Genomic DNA, 26,194 nt, shown 5'->3' with positions numbered 1-26,194 from the left:
TTTACCATTTTACCTTTATATTAACTATTAAGCCAACTGGATTTATTTTTTGATATTGTGTAAGATAAGAATCCATTTTTATTTTCTTCCAAGTGGATAGCAATTGTGCCAGTATCAATTATTAAATAATCCAGTCTTTTCTCATTGAACTGAAGTATTTACCTTGGTCATACATTAAGTTTTTACATATCCTGGGATCTCATTCTGGATTTGCTATTCTGTTACACTGATCTGTTTGTCTAATCTTACAGTAACATTATGCTGATTTGATCAATTAGCTTAATTGCTTACTACCTAACAAGACAAATCCTCCTTTAGTGTTCTTACCTTTTTTTGGGGGGGGGATCATTAGTCTACAATTACATGAGGAACATTATGTTTACTAGACTCCCCCCATCATCAAGTACCCCCCACATTCCCCATTACAGTCATTCTCCATCAGCATAGTAAGATGTTGTAGAATCACTACTTGTCTTCTCTGTGTTGCACAGCCCTCCCCATGCCCCACCCACATTATACATGCTAATCATAATGACCCCTTTCTTTTTTACCCCTTATCCCTCCCTTCCCACCCATCCTCCCCAGTCCTTTTCCCTTTGGTAACTGTTAGTCCATTCTTGGATTCTGTGAGTCTTCTCGTGTTTTGCTCCTTCAGTTTTTCATTTGTTCTTATACTCCACAGATAAGTGAAATCATCTGATACTTGTCGTTCTCCGCCTGGCTTATTTCATTGAGCATACTACCCTGTAGCTCCATCCATGTTGTTGGAAATGGTAGGATTTGTTTTCTTCTTATGGCTGAATAATATTCCATTGTGTATATGTACCACATCTTCTTTATCCATTCATCTACTGATGGACTCTTAGGTTGCTTCCAATTCTTGGATATTGTGAATAGTGCTGCAATAAAGATAGGGGTGCATTTGTCTTTTTCAAACTGGGCTGCTGCATTCTTAGGGTAAATTCCTAGGAGTGGAATTCCTGGGTCAAATGGTATTTCTATTTTTAGTTTGAGGAACCTCCATACTGCTTTCCACAATGGTTGAACTAACTTACATTCCCACCAACAGTGTAGGAGGGTTCCCCTTTCTCTGCATCCTCACCAGTATTTGTTGTTCTTAGTCTCTTTGATGCTGGCTATCCTTACTGGTGTGAGGTGATATCTCATTGTGGTTTTAATTTGCATTGCTCTGATGACTGTGATGTGGAGCATCTTTTCATGTGCCTGTTGGCCATCTGAATTTCTTCTTTGGAGAACTGTCTGTTCAGCTCCTCTGCCCATTTTTTAATTGGATTATTTGCTTTTTGTTTGTTGAGGTACGTGAGCTCTTTATATATTTTGGATGTCAACCCTTTATCGGATCTGTCATTTATGAATATATTCTCCTGTACTGTAGGATGCCTTCTTGTGTATTGGTGTTGTCCTTTGCTGTACAGAAGCTTTTCAGTTTGATGTAGTCCCACTTGTTCATTTTTGCTTTTGTTTCCCTTGCCCAGGGAGATATGTTCATGAAGAAGTTGTTCATGTTTATGTCCAAGAGATTTTTGCCTATGCTTTTTTCTAAGAGTTTTATGGTTTCATGACTTACATTCAGATCTTTGATCCATTTTGAATTTACTTTTGTGTATGGGGTTAGACAATGATCCAGTTTCATTCTCTTACATGTAGCTGTCCAGTTTTGCCAACACCAGCTGTTGAAGAGGCTGTCATTTCCGCATTGTATGTCCATGGCTTCTTTATCATATATTAATTGACCATATATGTTTGGGTTACTATCTGGGCTCTCTATTCTGTTCCACTGGTCTGTGGGTCTGTTCTTGTGCCAGTACCAAATTGTCTTGATTACTGTGGCTATGTAGTAGAGCTTAAAGTTGGGAAGTGAAATCCCCCCTGCTTTATTCTTCCTTCTCAGGATTGCTTTGGCTATTTGGGGTCTTTTGTGGTTCCGTATTAATTTTGAAACTATTTGTTACAGTTTGTTGAAGAATGCTGTTGGTATTTTGATAGGCATTGCATTGAATCTGTCGATTGCTTTAGGAAGGATGGCCATTTTGACAATATTAATTCTTCCTACCCAAGAGCATGGGATGAGTTTCCATTTGTTAGTGTCCTCTTTGAGTGTCTTGTAGTTTTCAGGGTATAGGTCTTTCACTTTCTCGGTTAGGTTTATTCCTGGGAATTTTATTCTTTTTGATGCAAATGTGAATGGAATTGTTTACCTGATTTCTCTTTCTGCTAGTTCATCGTTAGTGTATAGGAAAGCAACATATTTCTGTGTATAAATTTTATATCCTGCAACTTGCTGAATTCAGATATTAGATCTAGCAGTTTTCAAGTAGATTCTTTAGGGTTTTTTATATACAATATCATGTTATCTGCAAATAGTGACAGTTTGACTTCTTCTTTACCAATCTGGATGCCTTGTATTTCTTTGTTTTGTCTGATTGCCATGGCTAGGACCTCCAGTACTATGTTGAATAACAGTGGGGAGAGTGGGCATCCCTGTATTGTTCCTGATCTTACAGGAAAGGCTTTCAGCTTCTCGCTGTTCAGTATGATGTTGGCTGTGGGTTTGTCATATATGGCCTTTATTATGTTGAGGTACTTGCCCTCTAAACCCATTTTGTTGAGAGTTTTTTATCAGGAATGGATGTTGAATTTTGTCAAATGCTTTTTCAGCATCTGTGGAGATGATCATGTGGTTTTTGTCCTTCTTTTTGTTGATGTGGTGGATGATGTTGATGGATTTTCGAATGTTGTACCATCCTTGAATCCCTGAGATGAATCCCACTTGATCATGGTGTATGATCTTCTTGATGTATTTTTTTTGAGAGGGCATCTCTCTTATTTATTGATCAAATGATTGTTAACAACAATAAAATTCTGTATAGGGGGCTCATTGCACAATCATTAATCAACCCAAGCCTAATTCTCAACAGTCTCCAATCTTCTGAAGCATAATGAACAAGTTCTTACATGGTGAACAAGTTCTTACATAGTGAATAAGTTCTTACATGGTGAACAGTACAAGGGCAGTCATCACAGAAACTTTCAGTTTTGATCATGCATCATGAACTATAAACAATCAGGTCAAATATGATTATTCATTTGATTTTTATACTTGATTTATATGTGAATCCCACATTTCTCCCTTATTATTATTATTATTATTAATAAAATGCTGAAGTGGTAGGTAGATGCAAGATAAAGGTAGAAAACATAGTTTAGTGCTGTAAGAGGGCAAATGTAGATGATCAGGTGTGTGCTTATAGACTAAGTATTAATCCAAGCTAGACAAGGGCAACAAAACATTCTTGATGTATTTTTGAATTCGGTTTGCTAATATTTTGTTGAGTATTTTTGCATATATGTTCATCAGGGATATTGGTCTGTAATTTTCTTTTTTGGTGGGGTCTTTGCCTGGTTTTGGTATTAGGGTGATGCTGGCTTCATAGAACAAGTTTGGAAGTATTCCCTCCTCTTCTATTTTCTGGAAAACTTTGAGGAAAATGGGTATTATGTCTTGTCTGTATGTCCAATAAAATTCCGAGGTAAATCCATCTGGCCCAGGGGTTTTGTTCTTAGGTAGTTTTTTGATTACCATTTCAATTTCTTTGCTCGTAATTGGTTTGTTTAACTTTAGTGTTTCTTCCTTGGTCAGTCTTGGAAGGTTGTATTTTTCTAGGAAGTTGTCCATTTCTTCTAGATTTTCCAGCTTCTTAGCATATAGATTTTCATAGTATTCTCTAATAATTTTTTGTATTTCTGTGGGGTCCATCATGATTTTTCCTTTCTCATTTCTGATTCTGTTGATGTGTGTACATTCTCTTTTTCTCTTAAGTCTGGCTAGAGGCTTATCTATTTTGTTTATTTTCTCAAAGAACCAGCTCTTGCTTTCATTGATTTTTTCTATTTTATTCTTCTCAATTTTATTTTTTTCTTCCCTGATCTTTACTATGTCCCTCCTTCTGTTGACTTTGGGCCTCATTTGTTCTTCTTTTTCCAAGTTCAATAATTGTGACATTAGACTATTCATTTGGGATTGTTCCTCCTTCTTTAAATAGGCCTGGATTGCTATGTACTTTCCTCTTAGAACTGCCTTCGCTGCGTCCCACAGAAGTTGGGGCTTTGTGCTCTTGATGGCATTTGTCTCCATATATTGCTTGATCTCCATTTTAATTTGGTCATTGATCCACTGATTATTTATGAGCATGTTGTCAAGCCTCCATGTGTTTGTGAGCCTCTTTATTTTCTTTGTACAATTTATTTCTACTTTTATCCCTTTGTGGTCTGAGAAGTTGATTAGTAGAATTTCAGTCTTTTTGAATTTACCGAGGCTCTTCTTGTGGCCTAGTATGAGCTCTATTCTGGAAAATGTTCCATGTGCACTTGAGAAGAATGTGTATCCTGCTTCTTTTGGGTGTAGAGTTCTGTAGATGTCTGTTAGGTCCATCTGTTCTAGCGTGTTGTTCAGTGCCTCTGTGTCCTTACTTATTTTCTGTCTGGTGGATCTGTCCTTGGAGTGAGTGGTGTGTTGAAGTCTTCTAGAACGATTGCATTGCATTCGATTTCCTCCTTTAATTCTGTTAGTATTTGTTTCACATATGTTGGTGCTCATGTATTGGGTGCATATATATTTATAATGGTTATATCCTCTTGTTGGACTGCCTCCTTTATCATTCTTTATCTTGTTACTTTCTTTATCTTGTTACTTTCTTTGTTTTTAAGTCTATTTTGTCTGAAACAAGTACTGCAACACCTGCTTTTTTCTCCCAATTGTTTGCATGAAATATCTTTTTCCATCCCTTGACATTTAGTCTGTGTGTGTCTTTGGGTTTGAGGTGAGTCTCTTGTAAGCAGCATATAGATGAGTCTTGCTTTTTTATCCATTCTATTACTCTGTGTGTTTTGATTGGTGCATTCAGTCCATTTACATTTAGGGTGATTATTGAAAGATATGTACTTATTGCCATTGCAGGCTTTAGATTTGTGGTTACTTAATGTTCAATCGTAGCTTCTTTACTATTTAACCATCTAACTTAACTCTCTTATTAAGCTATTATAAACACAGTCTGATGATTCTTTATTTCTGTTCCTTCTTATTCTTCCTCCTCCATTCTTTATATGTTAGGTGTTTTATTATGTACTCTTCTGTGTTTCCTTTGACTGCTTTTGTGAGTAGTTGATTTTATTTTATGCCTTTAGTTAGTATTTAGTTGATCTGCTTTCTTTGTTGTGATTTCATTTTCTCTGTTGACTTCTATTTAGCGTTAGTAGTGCTTCCATCTAGAGCATTCCCTGTAAAGTATCCTGTACAGGTGGTTTGTGGGAGGCAAATTCCCTCAACTTTTGCTTGTCTGGGAATTGTTTAATCCCTCTTTCATATTTAAATGATAGTCATGCTGGATACAGTATTATTGGCCCAAGGCCCTTCTGTTTCCTTGCATTAAATATATCATGCCATTCTCTTCTGGCCTGTAAGGTTTCTGTTGAGAAGTTTCATGATAGCCTGATGGGTTTTCCTTTGTAAGTGACCTTTTTTATCTCTCTGGCTTTCTTTAATTCTCTGTCCTTGTCTTTGATCTTTGCTATTTTAATACTATATGTCTTGGTGTTGTCCTCCTTTGGTCCCTTGTGTTGGGAGTTCTGTGGGATTCCATGGTCTGAGAGACTATTTCCTCCCCCAGTCTGGGGAAGTTTCCAGCAATTATTTCTTCAAAGACACTTTCTATCCCTTTCTCTCTCTCTTCTTCTCCTGGTACTCCTATAATGCGAATATTGTTCTGTTTAGATTGGACACAATTCTCTTAATATTCTTTCATTCCTCGAGATCCTTTTATCTCTCTCTGCCTCGGCTGCTCTGTGTTCCTCTTCTCTGATTTCTATTCCATTAATGGCCTCTTGCACCTCATCCATTCTGCTCTTAAGTCCTTCTAGAGATTGTTTTATTTATGTATTCTCCCTCCCAACTTGATCCTCTAGCTCTTGCATATTTCTCTGCAGGTCTATCAGCATGGTTATGACCTTTATTTTGAATTCTTTTTCAGGAAGATTGATTAAATCTATCTCCCCAGGCCCTCTCTCGGGGGTTGTTTGTGTAATTCTGGACTGGACCAAATTCTTCTGCCTTTTCATGGTGATAGAGGTAGTTGTTGGCAGGTAGCGCGTGTGTCACCTGGGAGAACAAAGTCCTTTCCTGCTTGCTGGTCACCTTGCCCTTCTCTGCTTCCTGTGTCGGTTACCCACACACCTGGTGCCACCTCTGGATTAATCCCCTAAGCTGCCATGGTCGGGGTCACCATCAGGGTAGCCCAGAGCCCTGCAGGGAGTGGCAGGCGTGCCAGGTGTGCTCTCCTGCGAGAATGGCGCCCCTTCGCACCTTGCCCCAGTTTCCTCTGCCTGTTTCGGGCAGCTGCACTTTGGTGGTGGCCTCTGGGTCTGGCTCAGGTGGCTGCGTGCCTGGAGAAGGCTCCCGGCAGCTGCTGTGAGTGCAGCCGCTCTCTGGCTGCTCGGCCACTGCGGCAGTGCCACGCTGGAGGGGGAATGACTGGCAAGCTGTTTATTGCCATGAGGGACCTCAGGCTGCATTGCCTTCCAGGGGGCTCGGATGCCTGAAATTCTCTGGGATTCCCAGCTGCTGGGCTGGGTGTGCCAGGATGCTTCCATCCAGCCGTGAGGCCCCTGTCCCTTTAAGACTTTCAAAAAGCACTTGCTTTTCTTTTGTCCCAGGGGTGCCGGCTGCAGGGACCCGCTTGCAGATTTTACTTTTCTGTTTCTCTAATATCCTGCACACCATGCAATGTGTGTCTGTGTTCCCAGTGCGGATTACTAGGTCTGGTTATTTAGCATTCCTGGGCTTCCACTCCCTCCCTGCTCTGACTCCTTTCTTTCTGCTGAGGAGCTGGGGTTGGGGGAGCGCTTGTGTCCCACCGGGCTGGGGCTTGTATCTTATCCCCTTCATGAGATGCTGAGTTCTCGCAGATGTAGATGTAGCCTGGCTATTGTACTGTATCCTCTGGTCTCTCTTTTAGGAATAGTTGTATTTATTGTATTTTCAAAAATATGTATGATTTTGGGAGGAAATTCCACTGCCTTACTCATGCTGTCATCTTGGCTCCTCTCTGTTCTTATCTTTGAAACTTTTCTTTGCTTCTTACTTTATCCAGTTTCTCCTAAAATATCTTGCTGGGATTCTAATTGAAATTACATTACACTGATATATTAATTCTGGGAGAATTGACATTTTTATGATATTAAGTCTCCCCATTCAAGAACACTGCATGTGCCTTTTCATGAGTTTATACAATTGTTTTATGTTTATAAAATATTCATAATGAGATTTTATAGTTTTCCTCATATGGGTCCTATGTCTTTTGGTTAAATTTATTCCACATTATTTTATAAGTTCTTAAAAAAATTTTTTTTGTATTTATTGAGGTATACTTGACAAATACAAATTTTACATATATAAGGTATATATCATGATGCTCTGATATATGTATATATGGTGAAATTAAACCACAATCAAGCTAATTAACATTCACATCACATAATCATGATTCACCTCACATAGTTTTGATTTTTGTGTGTGTGGTGAGAATACACAAGATGAATTCTCTTAGAAAATTTCTAGTATATAATATACTATTATTAACTATAATCACTATGCTGGACATTAGATCTCCAGAATATCTTCATCCTACATAAATGAATCTTTCTATGCTTTGACCAATAGCTCCCCATTTCCTCCCCACCCCTAAGCAGATCCTGGGAATAACCATTCTACTCTGCTTTTACCAGTTTGACTTTTTTAGATTCCACATATAAATGAAATCATGCAGTATTTATATTTGTTTGTCTGGCTTATGAGTTCTTTTTTCTGCTATTGTAAATGCAATACTTTCCTCATTTCCATTTCTAAGTGTGTATAGCTATAATACAGAAAATTATTTATTGTGTATTTTTATTAAATCCAAATTCTCTTAATAGTTACAGATTTTTTGCTACTAAAGCTTTTTGGGTTTTCTGTATATACAACATAACATTAGCAAAATAAGACAGATCATTTAATCTCATCTTTTACACTATATATACACAGATTTTCTTATTTTACCCTATTCTCTAGAACAGCATTGTTCAGTAGAATTTTCTGTGATGATGGTAACATTCTGTAGCTGTGCTGTCTAAAATGGTAGCCACTAGACATAGGTGGCTATTGAGCATTTTAAATGTGGCTAGTGAGACTGAGGAACTACATTTTAAATTGTATTTAATTTTAATTGATTTAAATGTAGATAGTCACATGTGACTAGCAGCTACCATATTGAACAGCACAGGTCTAGAATATCTAAAATAATGTTAAATAATAATAAAAATATTAGGTATGTCTGTACAGTCCCTGCTTTTAATCAAAATGACTTCAGTCTTTTACTATTTAGGATACTCTTTGTGGTTGGTTTTTGGTAAATAAACTAGTATATTTAGGTATTCTTTTGTATTCCTATTTTACTTAGAGTTTTTATTAGGAATTCCTGCTGTATTTTACCAAATTCCTTTTCACTATTTATTTATGTGATCAATCATAGGGCCTTTTTCTTGAATTTGGTGATATAATGGATTATGATAATAGATTTTCTTATAAGTAACCACCCTTATTCTTGGGGAAAAAAACTGTATTTGGTCATAGCCTAACTTGTTAAGTGATTAAAAAAATATATTAAAAAATGGGTTTTAAGTTGAAATTATGTTCCAGTTTCTTCACCAGTACTTGGATATTTCAGTTTCTTTACCATCTGTGATGAGGTAGAACTGTGCTCCGTCTGTTGGGCGTAGATCACCATTCTGAAGAGCCCATAACACTTAGGATGCAGGCCATCTTTCCCATGCATAGTCAATTACTCAGTCAGAAATGAAGAAAATAAAATTGAAGCAGGAGGAAAACAGATTAAAATTAAATAGACCTAGAATTAAAATTTCTTCTCCAGACTTAGGATATTCTGAGTAGAATTTTCTAATTCTTGGAAAAATAGTATAAATGACCAAGTTCATTACAGTTTCCTTATACCACGTAGATTTTTTTCCTAATGTTTCAACAGGAATAAAAAAGGCTGATTAATTTAATTTTACTGGGCAGCTTTGAAAATCACAGTAAGAAATAGCAAAGGGCATGTTTAATTAAACTAAAGAGAGACTACTGAAGAAATAACAATTTAACCAATGTTAGAGTTGGTAGGCTTTATATTCATTGAACTATACAGTATTTTCTGAACAGTCCAAAAATTAAAATTTCTCCTAAGTAAAGAAAAAGAAAGGCAAAATAAAAAGATCATCCTCATCAGAAGTAAAATACGAGTTAGAATTAAATTCAGGAGTATAGGAATTAAAAATAAGAATGAGAAAGATAAAGGAAAAATTATGATGATACTAACAGAAGTCCCAGGTAAAGCATTTTAATTCTGCTTACCTAACTAATATACCCAGTGTACCCAGGGGTTGCTAGAACAAAGGCACAGACTATAAAATAGGCAGCTTCTCCAATTTCCACTGCAAAGGAGACACAAAGTTCATGGTTAAGTGTGGGAATGTGGCTATAAAGGAAACTTGATGTATCTACTATTTTGTACATATACTACACTTCTTACAGTTAAGTCCAGCCCCTGTAAAGAATCAAAAGCTATTATAACTACACTTGTGCTGTATAAACTCTGAACTTCTACAAAATTCCAGTTTAGCACTACTTTTTCTCCCCATTAAATAATGCCCACAGCAGCTATTAAAACAAGATAGTTCTTACTGATGCCCTAGTAGTTTTTTTTATCATTATTGCAGTGAGTCAAGATTGACAGTTTCTTTTTAGATTGATAATTTCTAATATGTTATGACCCACTAATAAAAATATCAGTAAATGTTCACAAGTGACTAGTAAAGAAGGATCAAATGTATCACATTTTCCAGAGAAATGAGCACTTAATTTTCATTTTGCTATGATTAAGAAAGTTCTACTTATGCCAGAACAGAAGGCTAAAAAGGCAGGATTTTATTGAAAGGCTCAGAGACAGTTCCAATTTCTAGAGTCTGATATCAACTTTATCCTTACCTCTTTCCATTATTTGTTTCCAGGATGCCCCCCACCTCATTTGGAAGATTTTCCTAGGAAAGTTCCTGCCCTAGAGTGCAGGCCTTGAGCACTGAGACTGAACTGTAATAGGCCAAGGCAGCAGGTGCTGAGTTAAATTTGCTTTTGACTTAGCCACACAGAAACAGATCTGAATGTAGGGCAAAGGCAGAGATACAATCTTGAGATAATTTTTTATTGTAGAAAAATAAGTAAATATGTATTGGTGCTTATTTAACTGTGTGAGTGTGCATGCAATTATGAGAAGAAATGAGCTTTCACTGAAAATATCTGGGAAAAGAGAAACCCAAAATGCTTGTTGGCTCATTCTAAACCAGACTGTGATCCATGAGAAAAAATTGTATTTTTTTATATGAGCATTGAGTTAAATATAATTCCAAAAGGTTGTAAATTAAAGAGTGCTTACTGAATATAAGTCCAAACTACCAGTAACATTCCTTCAGGTATATATGGCCACCATGAGCTAAAGAAAGGCAGAAGAAATTATTAATCTATCAACTCTATAACACTGTAATACAATAAAGTAACACTGCAACTACTTATATTTTATTCAGGTGAAAAGACAATTGAAAAACTATTGTCTCCTTCCAGCAGTGATTCTTTGGGGGGATAAAATACTGAGATGGACAATTTGCCCAGATTAAAAAAAAATTCGTGTGTTTGAGTGACATCAATGAAAATTGCAGAGTAGGAAACCTCAAAATTCCTCACCTTCACAAAAACAGCAAACAACCTGACAAACACTGTCAAAATCAACTTTATAAGAATTCTGGAAATTAATAAAAAATTTATAGTAACTATACTTGTCAAGTGACATCACCAAAAATGGCAGAGCAGGAAACTCCAGGGTTCTATATCTTCACAGAAACAATGAATAAGCTGACAAAACTGCCAAGTTCTGCAGACCTCCGGAATCTAGGGGGAAAAAAAAAGCACAATAAGCATAAGAAAGCTTGATGAAAAAAAAAAGTGGCTACATAGCAGTTAAAGAGTTCAGTGGTGTTTTTAATCACCTGCCTATTGCTCCCCACTCCCCAGGTCAGCAGCAGTCATGAACATGACATTCTGCACTTCTGGCACAGGCTGATATTGCCAGAGGGAGCAATGTGGACCTTACTCTCAAAGATTATGATTGTTTGTTTTAACCTAACCAGTGGCCCCTACAAGGACTGATGTAAGCGCCTGCCTTGATTTCACCTCACTCAAAGCATTCCCAGGGCTTTCTGGGTGGCATCTGCCAGAAACATTTAAAGGCAAAAGTACTGTCTGGAGCATCCTGGGGAAATGGATAATAGGCAAACAATAGACAAAAGCCTGGGAAAGGAGATATGTGGAGTAGAGCTTTTAACAGCTGTCATGTATAGTGGAGAACCAGGAAAGCCACATGCATGCCTAGAGCTGGACACATGCTCAGAAAAGGCCTGAGAAGATCTAAGCTTCTACCTCTGGCTGACCTTCAGGATTCATACAAGCAGAAACTGAAAGCTAAGACAGAGTTGTAGATGGACTGGCTAAGCATTGAAGGAATCCCCAAACACAAAGCCACTGGGCAAAAATTAGGAGAGTACTTTTTTCTTTCTCTTTTTTCCTTTCTGCTTTTCTTTTCTTGGCTCAAGGCATTTAAGAAAATTCCGTCAAAATACTAGTTGACCACTAAGCTAATGGAGTATGAACTTCATTGGCCATGTTACAGAATAGAGACTTTATAAAAATAGTTTAGTAATACTTTAACTATAAATAGATTAAGTACTCTGATCAAAAGGCAGAGAGATCAGCAGAATAAATAACCATTGGGCCAAGGAAGAAATCACAAGGGAAAGTAGGATATAACTTGAAACAAATGAAAGTGAAAACACAAAATAATAAAACTTATGGGACGTAGCAGAAGCAGTGCTAAAAGGGACATGTGTAGTTGTAAATGCTTATATTTAAAAATAATAAACATCTCAAGTCAAGAACTTTATATCTTAAGGAACTAGAAAAATAAGAAAAAACTATACCTAAAGCTACCAGAAGGAGGGAAATAAAGATTAGAGCAGAGATAAATAGAGAATAGAAAAACATTAGAGGGTATAGAGGACAAGTACCTCAACATAATAAAGGCCATATATGACAAACCCACAGCCAACATTATACTTAACAGCAAGAAGCTGAAAGCTTTTCCTTTAAGATCAAGAACAAGACAAGGATGCCCACTCTCCCTACTTTTATTCAAGTTCTGGAGGTCCTAGCCATGGTAATTAAACAAAACAAATAAATAAAAGGCATTCAGATTGGTAAGGAAGAAGCCAAACTGTCACTGTTTGCAGATGACATGATATTGTGTATAAAAAAACCCTAAAGAGAGGCGGAGCCAAGATGGCGGCGTGAGTAGAGCAGTGGAAATCTCCTCCCAAAAACACATAGAGCTATGAAAATATAACAAAGAAAAATCTTCCTAAAATAGAGACCACAGGACACAGGACAACATCCAGACCACATCCACACCTGCAAGAACCCAGCGCCTTGTGAAGGGGGTAAGATACAAGCCCCGGCCCGGCGGGACCCGAGCGCCCCTCCCCCCGGCTCCCGGCGGGTGGAGAGAAACCGGAGCGGTTTTTTTTTCTTTTTTTTTGGCGAGCGCTTTTTGGAAGCCTTAGAGGGACGGGCCCCCGTTGCTGGGGAGGCAGGGTGGCGGGACCGGTGAGGAGGTGCCTGGGAACGGCGCCGGAGGACAAAGAATATCCCGCGTTTCTCCCTGCGAGACCTGGGGGCGGGTGCCTGAGACCGGTGCCTGAGGACGGAGGAGGTCGCGCGTTTTTCCCCTTTTTTTTTTTTTTTTTCTCTTTTTGGCGAGCGCTTTTTGGAAGCCTTGAAGGGACGGGGACCCCAGTGCTAGGGAGGCACGGTGGCGGGACTGGTGAGCGGGTGGCTGGGATCGGCGCCTGAGGACAAAGAATATCCCCCGTTTTTCCCTGCGGGACCGGTGGGCGGGGGCCTGAGACCGGCACTTGAGGACAGAGGAAATCGCGCGTTTTTCCCCTTTTTTTTTTCTCTTTTCTGCGAGTGCTTTTTGGAAGCCTAAAAGGGACAGGGACCCCGGTGCTAGGGAGGCAGGGCGGCGGGACTGGTGAGCGGGTGCCTGGGACCGGCACCTGAGGACAAAGAATATCCCGCATTTTTCCCTGTGGGACCGGTGGGTGGGTGCCTGAGACCAGCACCTGAGGACGGAAGAAATCGTGCGTTTTTCCCCTTTTTTTTCTCTCTTTTTGCCGAGTGCTTTTTGGAAGCCTTGAAGGGACAGGGACCCCGGTGCTAGGGAGGCAGGGCGGCGGGACTGGTGAGCGGGTGCGTGGGACCAGTGCCTGAGGACAAAGAATATTGAGCGTTCCTTCCCTGCGGGACCGGTGGGTGGGTGCTTTTTGGAAGCCCTGAAAGGACAGGGACCCTGGTGCTAGGGAGACAGGGCAGCAGGACCAGTGAGCGGGTGCCTGGGACCGGCACCTGAGGACAAAAAAAAAAAAAAAAAAATCGCTTGTTTTTTCCTTTTTTTTTTTCTCTTTCTTTCTGTTCCCTCTCTCATTGTTCCTGCTGTTGTTTTGGTTTGGAGAGTGCTTTTTGGAAATCTTAAAGGGGCAGGACAGGTCACTTAGACCAGAAGCAGGGAATCTGGGGATCTCTGGGCACTCTAACCCCCTGGGCAGCAGGGAGCACAGAGGCCCCTTACGGAGATAAATAGTCTCCTGGCTGCTCCCCCTCCAACGGGGCTCCACCATTTTGGAGGAACAGCCCCAGCCAGGCCAAGCCCACAGCAACAGCGGAGATAAACCCCAAAGCAACTGGGCAGGAAGCAGAAGCCCTGTCTGCGCGCAGCTGCCCAGCACAAGCCACTAGAGGTCGCTATTCTCCCAGGAAAAGGCTACAAACCAACAAGAAGGGAAGCTCTTCCAGCGGTCACTTGTACCAGCTCTGCAAACTATCTCTATCACCATGAAAAGGCAAAACTACAGGCAGACAAAGATCACAGAGACAACACCTGAGAAGGAGACAGACCTAACTAGTCTTCCTGAAAAAGAATTCAAAATAAAAATCATGAACATGCTGACAGAGATGCAGAGAAAAATGCAAGAGCAATGGGATGAGATGCAGAGAAAAATGCAAGAGCAGTGGGATGAAGTCCGGAAGGAGATCACAGATGTCAGGAAAGAGATCACAGAAGTGAAACAATCCCTGGAAGGATTTATAAGCAGAATGGATAAGATGCAAGAGGCCATTGAAGGAATAGAAGCCAGAGAACAGGAACGTATAGAAGCTGACATAGAGAGAGATAAAAGGATCTCCAGGAATGAAACAACACTAAGAGAAATATGTGACCAATACAAAAGGAAAAACATTCGTATTATAGGGATACCAGAAGAGGAAGAAAGAGGAAAAGGGATAGAAAGTGTCTTTGAAGAAATAATTGCTGAAAACTTCCCCAAACTGGGGGAGGAAATAATCGAACAGACCATGGAATTATACAGAACCCCCAACAGAAAGGATCCAAGGAGGACAACACCAAGACACATAATAATTAAAATGGCAAGGATCAAGGACAAGGAAAGAGTTTTAAAGGCAGCTAGAGAGAAAAAGGTCACCTATAAAGGAAAACCAATCAGGCTAACATCAGACTTCTCAACAGAAACCCTACAGGCCAGAAGAGAATGGCATGATATACTTAATGCAATGAAACAGAAGGGCCTTGAACCAAGGATACTGTATCCAGCACGACTATCATTTAAATATGATGGTGGGATCAAACAATTCCCAGACAAGCAAAAGCTGAGGGAATTTGCTTCCCACAAACCACCTCTACAGGGCGTCCTACAGGGACTGCTCTAGATGGGAGCACCCCTAAAAAGAGCACAGAACAAAACACACAACATATGAAGAATGGAGGAGGAGGAATAAGAAGGGAGAGAAGAAAAGACTCTCCAGACAGTGTATATAACAGCTCAATAAGCGAGCTAAGTTAGGCAGTAAGATACTAAAGAAGCTAACCTTGAACCTTTGGTAACCACGAATCTAAAGCCTGCAATGGCAATAAGTACATATCTTTCAATAGTCACCCTAAATGTAAATGGACTTAATGCACCAATCAAAAGACATAGAGTAATAGAATGGATAAAAAAGCAAGACCCATCTATATGCTGCTTACAAGAAACTCACCTTAAACCCAAAGATAAGCATAGACTAAAAGTCAAGGGATGGAAAAACATATTTCAGGCAAACAACAGTGAGAAGAAAGCAGGGGTTGCAGTACTAATATCAGACAAAATAGACTTCAAAACAAAGAAAGTAACAAGAGATAAAGAAGGCCACTACATAATGATAAAGGGCTTAGTCCAACAAGAAGATATAACCATTCTAAATATATATGCACCCAATACAGGAGCACCAGCATATGTGAAGCAAATACTAACAGAACTAAAGAGGGAAATAGACTGCAATGCATTCATTGTAGGAGACTTCAACACACCACTCACCCCAAAGGATAGATCCACCGGGCAGAAAATAAGTAAAGACACACAGGCACTGAACAACACACTAGAACAGATGGACCTAATAGACATCTATAGAACTTTACATCCAAAAGCAACAGGATATACATTCTTCTCAAGTGCACATGGAACATTCTCCAGAATAGACCACATACTAGCTCACAAAAAGAGCCTCAGTAAATTCCACAATATTGAAATTCTACCAACCAATTTTTCAGACCACAAAGGTATGAAAGTAGAAATAAATTCTACAAAGAAAACAAAAAGGCTCACAAACACATGGAGGCTTAACAACATGCTACTAAATAATCAATGGATCAATGAACAAATCAAAATAGAGATCAAGGAATATATAGAAACAAATGACAACAACAACACTAAGCCCCAACTTCTGTGGGATGCAGCGAAAGCAGTCTTAAGAGGAAAGTATATAGCAATCCAGGCACACTTGAAGAAGGAAGAACAATCCCAAATGAATAGTCTAACATCACAACTATTAAAACTGGAAAAAGAAGAACAAATGAGGCCTAAAGTCAGCAGAAGGAGGGACATAATAAAGATCAGAGAAGAAATAAACAAAATTGAGAAGAATAAAACAATAGCAAAAATCAACGAAACCAAGAGCTGGTTCTTTGAGAAAATAAACAAAATAGATAAGCCTCTAGCCCAACTTATTAAGAGAAAAAGAGAGTCAACACAAATCAACATAATCAGAAATGAGAATGGAAAAATCACGACAGACTCCACAGAAATACAAAGAATTATTAAAGACTACTATGAAAACCTATATGCCAACAAGCTGGAAAACCTAGAAGAAATGGACAACTTCCTAGAAAAATACAACCTCCCAAGACTGACCAAGGAAGAAACACAAAAGTTAAACAAACCAATTACAAGCAAAGAAATTGAAACAGTAATCAAAAAACTACCCAAGAACAAAACCCCGGGGCCGGACGGATTTACCTCGGAATTTTATCAGACACACAGAGAAGACATAATACCCATTCTCCTTAAAGTGTTCCACAAAATAGAAGAAGAGGGAATACTCCCAAACTCATTCTATGAAGCCAACATCACCCTAATACCAAAACCAGGAAAAGACCCCACCAAAAAAGAAAATTACAGACCAATATCCCTGATGAATGTAGATGCAAAAATACTCAATAAAATATTAGCAAACAGAATTCAACAGTATATCAAAAGGATCATACACCATGACCAAGTGGGGTTCATCCCAGGGATGCAAGGATGGTACAACATTCGAAAATCCATCAACATCATCCACCACATCAACAAAAAGAAAGACAAAAACCACATGATCATCTCCATAGATGCTGAAAAAGCATTTGACAAAATTCAACATCCATTCATGATAAAAACTCTCAGCAAAATGGGAATAGAGGGCAAGTACCTCAACATAATAAAGGCCATATATGATAAACCCACAGCCAGCATTATACTGAACAGCGAGAAGCTGAAAGCATTTCCACTGAGATCGGGAACCAGACAGGGATGCCCACTCTCCCCACTGTTATTCAACATAGTACTGGAGGTCCTAGCCACGGCAATCAGACAAAACAAAGAAATACAAGGAATCCAGATTGGTAAAGAAGAAGTTAAACTTTCACTATTTGCAGATGATATGATACTGTACATAAAAAACCCTAAAGACTCCACTCGAAAACTACTAGAACTGATATCGGAATACAGCAAAGTTGCAGGATACAAAATCAACACACAGAAATCTGTAGCTTTCCTATACACTAACAACGAATCAATAGAAAGAGAAATCAGGAAAACAATTCCATTCACCATTGCATCAAAAAGAATAAAATACCTAGGAATAAACCTAACCAAGGAAGTGAAAGACTTATACTCTGAAAACTACAAGTCACTCTTAAGAGAAATTAAAGGGGACACTAATAAATGGAAACTCATCCCATGCTCATGGCTAGGAAGAATTAATATCGTCAAAATGGCCATCCTGCCGAAAGCAATATACAAATTTGATGCAATCCCTCTCAAATTACCAGCAACATTCTTCAATGAATTGGAACAAATAATTCAAAAATTCATATGGAAACACCAAAGACCCCGAATAGCCAAAGCAATCCTGAAAAAGAAGAATAAAGTAGGGGGGATCTCACTCCCCAACTTCAAGCTCTACTACAAAGCCATAGTAATCAAGACAATTTGGTACTGGCACAAGAACAGAGCCACAGACCAGTGGAACAGATTAGAGACCCCAGAAATTAACCCAAACATATATGGTCAATTAATATTTGATAAAGGAGCCATGGACATACAATGGCAAAATGACAGTCTCTTCAACAGATGGTGCTGGCAAAACTGGACAGCTACATGTAGGAGAATGAAACTGGACCATTGTCTAACCCCATATACAAAGGTAAACTCAAAATGGATCAAAGACCTGAATGTAAGTCACGAAACCATTAAACTCTTGGAAAAAAACATAGGCAAAAACCTCTTAGACATAAACATGAGTGATCTCTTCTTGAACATATCTCCCCGGGCAAGGAAAACAACAGCAAAAATGAGCAAGTGGGACTACATTAAGCTGAAAAGCTTCTGTACAGCGAAAGACACCATCAATAGAACAAAAAGGAACCCTACAGTATGGGAGAATATATTTGAAAATGACAGATCTGATAAAGGCTTGACGTCCAGAATATATAACGAGCTCACACGCCTCAACAAACAAAAAACAAATAACCCAATTAAAAAATGGGCAGAGGAACTGAACAGACAGTTCTCCAAAAAAGAAATACAGATGGCCAAGAGACACATGAAAAGATGCTCCACATCGCTAATTATCAGAGAAATGCAAATTAAAACTACAATGAGGTATCACCTCACACCAGTAAGGATAGCTGCCATCCAAAAGACAAACAACAACAAATGTTGGCGAGGCTGTGGAGAAAGGGGAACCCTCCTACACTGCTGGTGGGAATGTAAATTAGTTCAACCATTGTGGAAAGCAGTATGGAGGTGCATCAAAATGCTCAAAACAGACCTACCATTTGACCCAGGAATTCCACTCCTAGGAATTTACCCTAAGAACGCAGCAATCAAGTTTGAGAAAGACAGATGCACTCCTATGTTTATCGCAGCACTATTTACAATAGCCAAGAATTGGAAGCAACCTAAATGTCCATCTGTAGATGAATGGATAAAGAAGATGTGGTACATATACACAATGGAATACTACTCAGCCATAAGAAGTGGAAAAATCCAACCATTTGCAGCAACATGGATGGAGCTGGAGAGTATTATGCTCAGTGAAATAAGCCAAGCGGAGAAAGAGAAATACCAAATGATTTCACTCATCTGAGGAGTATAGGAACAAAGAAAAACTAACGGAACAAAACAGCAGCAGAATTACAGAACCCAAAAATGGACTAACAGGTACCAAAGGGAAAGGAACTGGGGAGGATGGGTGGGCAGGGAGGGATAAGGGGGGGGAAGAAGAAGGGGGGTATTAAGATTAGCATGCATGGGGGGAGGGAGAAAGGGGAGGGTGGGCTGCACAACACAGAGAGGACAAGTAGTGACTCTACCACATTTTGCTAAGCTGAGGGACAGTAACCGTAATGTGGTTGTTAGGGGGGACCTGATATAGGGGAGAGCATAGTAAACATAGTATTCTTCAGGTAAGTGTAGATTAAAAATTTAAAAAAAAAAAAAAAAGAAAGAAAGAAAGAAAAGGGGGATTACTCCTTAACAGGATAAAACTATTGGTAAATCAAAGATCAACGCATGCTTTAAATATCCTTAATGTTGATCACTTAAAGGGTGTCAGATGATCAGCTATGGAGGTACTCTTTTCTGATAATATTCCTTTCTCTTAATTAAAAAAAAAAAAAAAAAAAAAAGCAGTTACTGTGTGCTGACCTCTAATGAGTTCTGCACAGTGGTATAGAGGGCATGTCAAAGTGTGGGCAAAGGGTCTGTTTGTTTCTACGCAGAAGATCAAGGCCTAGCTTGGATACCCAGAAAATGAACTAAGATACGATATGAGGAGGAGCTTCCGGCATCAGCACTCTCTGGAGGACTTGTGCCGGGGGATGATCATCAAAAAGCCTCCACAGGGATCCGGACGATGCTGCGGTTGTGGCTGCATCCAGCCCACTGTCTCCTGGACTTGCCATAAGAAGGAGGAGGGAGATGTCTAGGCTGGCATGTGCATACAGTGAGACAACGAATTTGACTGGATCTGTACTGTTGGAACTCAACCAGGAGTTGGGAGGGGTGCAAGTTGTAGCACCCCAAAATCTCATGACTATAGACTATCTATGGTTAAAAGAACATATGGGATGTGAACAGATCCCAGAAATGGGCTGCTTTAATTTGTCTGATGGTTCAAGTACAGTTGGAAAATATCCATCATATCATAGATAAATTTTCACAAATGCCTAGGATGCCTAAATGGTTTTCTTGGCTTCACTGGAGATGGCTGGTAATTATAGATTTGCTTTGTTTATGTCACCGTATTCCTATTATGTTAATATGTGTGTGCAAATTAGTTAGTAGTTTAAAACCTATACATACTTAAGGTACTATACAAGAAGATATGTCAAAGAAATAATCAATCCTCCCAAGTTTCCTTCATATGCTACATCTATAGCTTTTCTTCTTCCTTCCTAATTACAAACCTTAAATAGAATTCGTGCCTCATATAGAATTTACCGAGTATCATAATTCCTCCAGGTGGTAAAGATACCTCGAGACAAGTGCTGGGCATAGAAGCCACAGGGCATAAATCTGCAAAGAAGTAAAAAGCTAACCTTTGCAAACAATATGGCTTCTCTCTCACTTACCAACTTTACATTTCCCTGTATGGCCCCGGAAGATGACTGGTTAGCCAGAGACGGGTAAGATTCCTCAAGGGAGGAACAACCTAAGACAGGCACAGTCGCAGGGGGGCCATCAGGTGAAAATTTGGGGATCAACAGAGGTGAGGCTCAGAACCTCACCCCCCCTGCTTTGAGAGAAATCTTCTGCATCCGTGGATGTCTTGCTGCCCTTGTCTAGCCTGGATTAATACTTAGTCCATAGGCACACACCTGATCATCTGATCATCTACATTTGCCTTCTTACAGCACTAAACTATGTTTTCTACCTTTATCTTGCATCTACCTACCACTTCAGCATTTTATTAAAAATAAAAATAATAATAATAATAGGAGAAATGTGGGATCAACATATAAATCAAGTACAAAAATCAAATGAATATTCATATTTGACCTGATGGTTTATAGGTCATATTGCATGATCAAAACCGAAAGTTTCTGTGATGACTGCCCTTGTACTGTTCACCATGTAAGAATTTATTCACTCTGTAAGAATTCGTTCACCATGTAAGAACTTGTTCGTTATGCTTCAGAAGATTGGAGACTGACGAGAATTAGGCTTGAGATGGATTAATGATTGTACATTGAGCATTGACCCCCCTATACTGAATTTTATTGTTGTTAACAACCATTTGATCAATAAATATGAGAGATGCCCTCTCAAAAAAAAAAAATAAATAAAAATAAAAATAAAAAAAAAAAAAATAAAAAAAAATAAAAAAAACCCTAAAGAATCCACTCCAAAACTACTAGATCTAATATCTGAATTCAGCCAAGTTTCAGGATACAAAATTAATACACAGAAATTTGTTGCGTACCTATACATGAATGATGAACTAGCAGAAAGAGAAATCAGGGAAACAATTCCATTCACAATTGCATCAAAAAGAATAAAATACCTAGGAATAAGCCTAACCAAGGAAGTGAAAGACCTATACTCTGAAAACTACAAGACACTCATGAGAGAAATTAAAGATGATACCAATAAATGGAAACACATCCTGTGCTCATGAATAAGAAGAATTAATATTGTCAAAATGTCCATCCTGCCTAAAGCAATCTACAGATTCAATGCAATCTCTAACAAATACCAATAGCATTCTTCAACAAACTAGAGCAAATAGTTCTAAAATTCATATGGAACCCCAAAAGACCCCAAATAGCCAAAGAAATCCTGAGAAGGAAGAATAAAGCGGGGGTGTGTGTGTTATGTTCCCCAACTTCAAGCTCTACTACAAAGCCACAGTAATCAAGACAGTTTGGTATGGGCACAAGAACAGATCCACAGACCAATGGAACAGACTAGAGAGCCCAGATATAAACCCAAGCATATATGGTCAATTAATATATACGATAAAGGAGCTGTGGACATACAGTGGGGAAATGACAGCCTCTTCAACAACTGGTGTTGACAAAACAGGACAGCTACATGCAAGAGAATGAAACTGGATTATTGTCTAACCCCCTACACAAAAGTAAACTTGAAATGGTTCAAAGACCTGAATGTAAGTCATGAAACCATAGAAGTCTAGAAGAAAACATAGGCAAAAATCTCTTGAATATGAACATGAGCAACTTTTTCCTGAACGCATCTCCTCAGGCAAGGGAAACAAAATAAAAAATGAACAAATGGGACTACATTTTGCTAAAAAGCTTCCGTACAGCAAAGGACACCATCAGCAGAACATAAAGGCATCCTACAGTATGGGAGAATGTATTTGTAAATGACATATCCTAAAAGGGGTTAACATCCAAAATATATAAAGAACTCACAAGGCTCAACACCCAAAAAGCAAATAACCCAATTAAAATGGGCGGAGGATCTGAACAGACAGTTCTCCAAAGAAGAAATTCAGATGGCCAACAGGCACATGAAAAGATGCTCCACATTGTTAATTATCAGGGAAATGTAAATTAAAATCACAATGAGATATCACCTCACACCAGTAAGGATGGCCAACATAGAAAAGACTAGGAACAACAAATGCTGGCGAGGTTGTGGAGAAAGGGGAACCCTCTTACATTGCCGGTGAGAATGTAAACTAGTTCAACCTTTGTGGAAAGCAATATGGAGGTTCCTCAAAAACTAAAAATAGAAATACCATTTGATTCAGGAATTCCACTCCTAGGAATTTACCCTAAGAATGCAGCAGCCCAGTTTGAAAAAGACAAATGCACCCCTATGTTTATTGCAGCACTATTCACAATATCCAAGAATTGGAAGCAACCTAAGTGTCCATCAGTAGATGAATGGATAAAGAAGATGTGGTATATATACACAAAGGAATATTATTCAGCCATAGAAAGAAACAAATCCTACCATTCGCAACAACATGGATGGAGCTAGAGGGTATTATGCTCAGTGAAATAAATGAGGCAGAAAAAGACAGGTACCAAATGATTTCACTCATATGTGGAGTATAAGAACAAAGAAAAAACTGAAGGAACAAAACAGCAGCAGACTCACAGAACCCAAGAATGGACTAACAGTTAAGAAAGGGAGGGGACTGGGGAGGGTGGGTGGGAAGGGAGGGATAAGGGAATTGAGGGGCATTATGGTTAGCACACATAATGTAGGGGGGCACAGGGATGGCAATATAGCACAGAAAAGACAAGTAGTGACTCTAGCATCTTACAATGCTGATGGACAGTAGCTGTAATGGGGTATGTGGTGGGGACTTGATAATAGGGGGAATCTAGTAAGCACAATGTTGTCCATGTGAGTTTATGTTAATGATACCAAAATAAAACAAACAAACAAATGAATAAATAAAAAGAAAAACAATAGAGAAAAGCAATGAAACCAAAAGCAGGTTCTTTGAAAATATCAACAAAACTGAGAAATCTTTAGCTAAACCAACTAAGACAAACAGAAAGACTTAAATTAATAAGACCAGAAAAAAATTGCAGGGACATTACTATTGATTTTACAGAACTAAAAAGGGTTATAAGAGAATACTGTTAACTATTGTACATAAGTAAGTTAGACAACCTAGATGAAATGGAAAAATTCCTAGAAACACACAACTACCAAAACTGAATCATGAAGAAATAGAAAATCTCAACAAATCTATTACTAATAAGGAGATTAAATCTGTTTCAAAAGTCTGCAAACAAAAACAAAGAAAAGCTCTGAACCAGATGGCCTCAGTGATTATTCTACCAAACAATATTAACTCGTGTATTTCTCAAAATCTTCCAAAATATATGAGAACACTTCCTAACTCATTTTATGAGTAAGTGAAAGAACCCAGATACAAAAGGACATTGTATGATTCCACTTACATGAGGTGCCTAGAATAGGCAAATTCATAAAGACAGAAAGTGGATAGGTTACCAGGGGCTGGGGGTGGGGGTAGAAAATGGGGAATAGCTGCACATCTTATTGTGTAGGGGAGGTCTGAGAATGTAAACATGGACACAGAGTTAAATGGACCTGGGTTTAAATTAAGTATTGACTCTGCCATTTACTCATCTGAAGAAAAAAAAGATCTAGTCACACCAAACTCATACAGCAACTGAGGGTTAAACGAGGTAATGCATGCAAAGCTCTTAGCCAAGAGCTTAGCACCTAATAAGCACTCAATGAATGTTAGCTATTATTAACCTTAAAACATTCCTGACACATAAATCAATTTCTGTTGAAGGAATGCATGGAGCTGCATATTTGCTGTAATGATGAAATTGATTGAAGCCATAGCTAGAGAAGGGGAAGGAGGACTTTGGAGGGGATAGGGTCCAGAAGAACTTGTTGGAGAGAGAGCAATATGACAGAACAGAACCCAGAAATACATTGTGTACATATTTGACAATATAAAGTATGTATATAACAGGTTTTCATCTGTATATCAATTCTACTTCTTGGATAAGCTCTCCCCTATCAACAGAAACTGTAATTCATGCCCTTTCCTTTCTTGCACTTTTCATTCTTTTCTTCCTTAAAAAGGGGCTAGCAATCTAACAATCAAGGAAAAATTACATATGTGTATGCCTATATCTTAAGGATAGTTTTTCCCTCCTTCCATATAACTCTTACCATATTTTAAACACTTAATAAACAATTAATGTGCCAAATCTGGTGCATTAGATTCTGAATTAACGTTTGTTGGATGATTAAATTTCTAAGTGAGCAGTTACTACACTCCCCCTCCTCTACCCATTGGGATGCTACCTGTGACACTTCTGTCAGAACACTATTTTTATTTATCTAATGTTTATATCTGATTCTCTTTTAAAAAGTTTTTGAAACAGCTTTCAATGTAACTGCACAAGATAAAATAATTAGGAAATTGGGAGAGAATGTGGTTATTTGAGATAAGAGAAAGATCAGCATGTACCAGTAAGGTTCACAGTTGTCAAGGGTGAGTTGCAAAATTGGTTCTGAGAGTCTTAGTGGCCATCACAACAAGGAAAGTTAATTATATAATTCATATATTTCACATTCAGAACATATACCATCAGCCATTTCAGGTTACTGAGAATGAAATTTTTCCTTTGAGTCATTATTAAAGAATTATTTTTTGGTTAAGAATGCCATTAAGAATATTCTATAGTAAATACAAAATAAGTTACAACCTGCCGAGGTAGCCTAAGAACATAACGCCAGCGATCAGTGGATGGATTCTTAAGGGAGCCAAAATGATTTTATCTACATCTGAAGCTCTGGTAATTTAGGTTCACTGAATAAAAAATATCACCTGTCCAACAGAAATTGTACAATAATTAGTGTTCCAAAAATATTTATTCCTTATGATTAAGGTTAGATAATTGTTCAGCAGTAGAGATTTCAAAGCTATTATAGCCAACAGGCACCCATAGTTATCTCTAATATTATCCTTGTGTCTTTAAGGAGCGTGCAATTGATAGTTCTCTGAAAGTTCTGTACCTTCCAAAGTCACATGACTAAACTGGAAGCCATTTTGTGATATCAACGGTAGATGATGGTCCTGAGGAACAGACACCACCAGTTCTGTCAGAAAATGATTCAACACCAACAGTTTCAACATCAGAAGTAACGAGCTTACAAGATCCCCAAACTCATATGGACCCGTTGCTGAAACTGCTGGCGACCACGGCCTCGAAACCGCCAATGATCAAGGCTTCCAAACGCCTGCCAACGCAGCTTCTCTGGGAAACTTACTGGAAGGGAAAGGTCAGTGGCTCGAAGTTTTCTTCCTGTAAATTAAGGCTATTCTTTGGGAGACGTGAACTTCTAGAAGTTTATTTGAAGTGCCACCACCTTTTTAGGAGAAATACACGGTGGGTGGAACTTGGGTCCCTTTCCAAAAGATGTAAAATACGGACTCTGTTGAGGAGACGGGAGCAGTTAATAATGGGGAAGTCTGGGCCCGAATTCGAGTTATCTAAGGGTTCTGCACGGGCGCTGTATTCGTCACCCGGAGAGGTCGCCTTGCCGCGACCTCTAACAGATTCTAGGAGTAACCGAATGTACCACCCCTTTTACAGTTATCACAGGGTACTGGTAATGCGGCCGCCCCGAAGGTCACCCCTGTATCCAGGGAATTTGTTCTGAAGTGTTGGGCTGCGAGGTCCATGAGTGGCCACATCCCTGACACGCTGAGTGCCTTTCGAGTCGTCCGGCTCGAGCACGCAGCGAACTGCTGCTATCTTGAGGGCGGGTGGCTGCGCAGGCCTGATGAGGAGGAGAG

General features: G+C 38.9%; 1 protein-coding gene across 1 annotated transcript in view; it reads left to right on the top strand.

The window, feature by feature from the left end:
• Positions 1-26,194, top strand: part of TAF7L (TATA-box binding protein associated factor 7 like) — a 61,287-nt gene that overhangs the window by 13,266 nt on the left and 21,827 nt on the right. The window contains 1 exon segment of the mRNA XM_073228196.1: positions 25,375-25,677. The gene's annotated coding sequence lies outside the window, so the exon portion shown is untranslated.

This window comes from Manis javanica, chromosome X (assembly GCF_040802235.1).
Source record: "Manis javanica isolate MJ-LG chromosome X, MJ_LKY, whole genome shotgun sequence".
NCBI lineage: Eukaryota > Metazoa > Chordata > Mammalia > Pholidota > Manidae > Manis > Manis javanica.
This window is presented reverse-complemented; position numbering and strand designations above follow the sequence as displayed.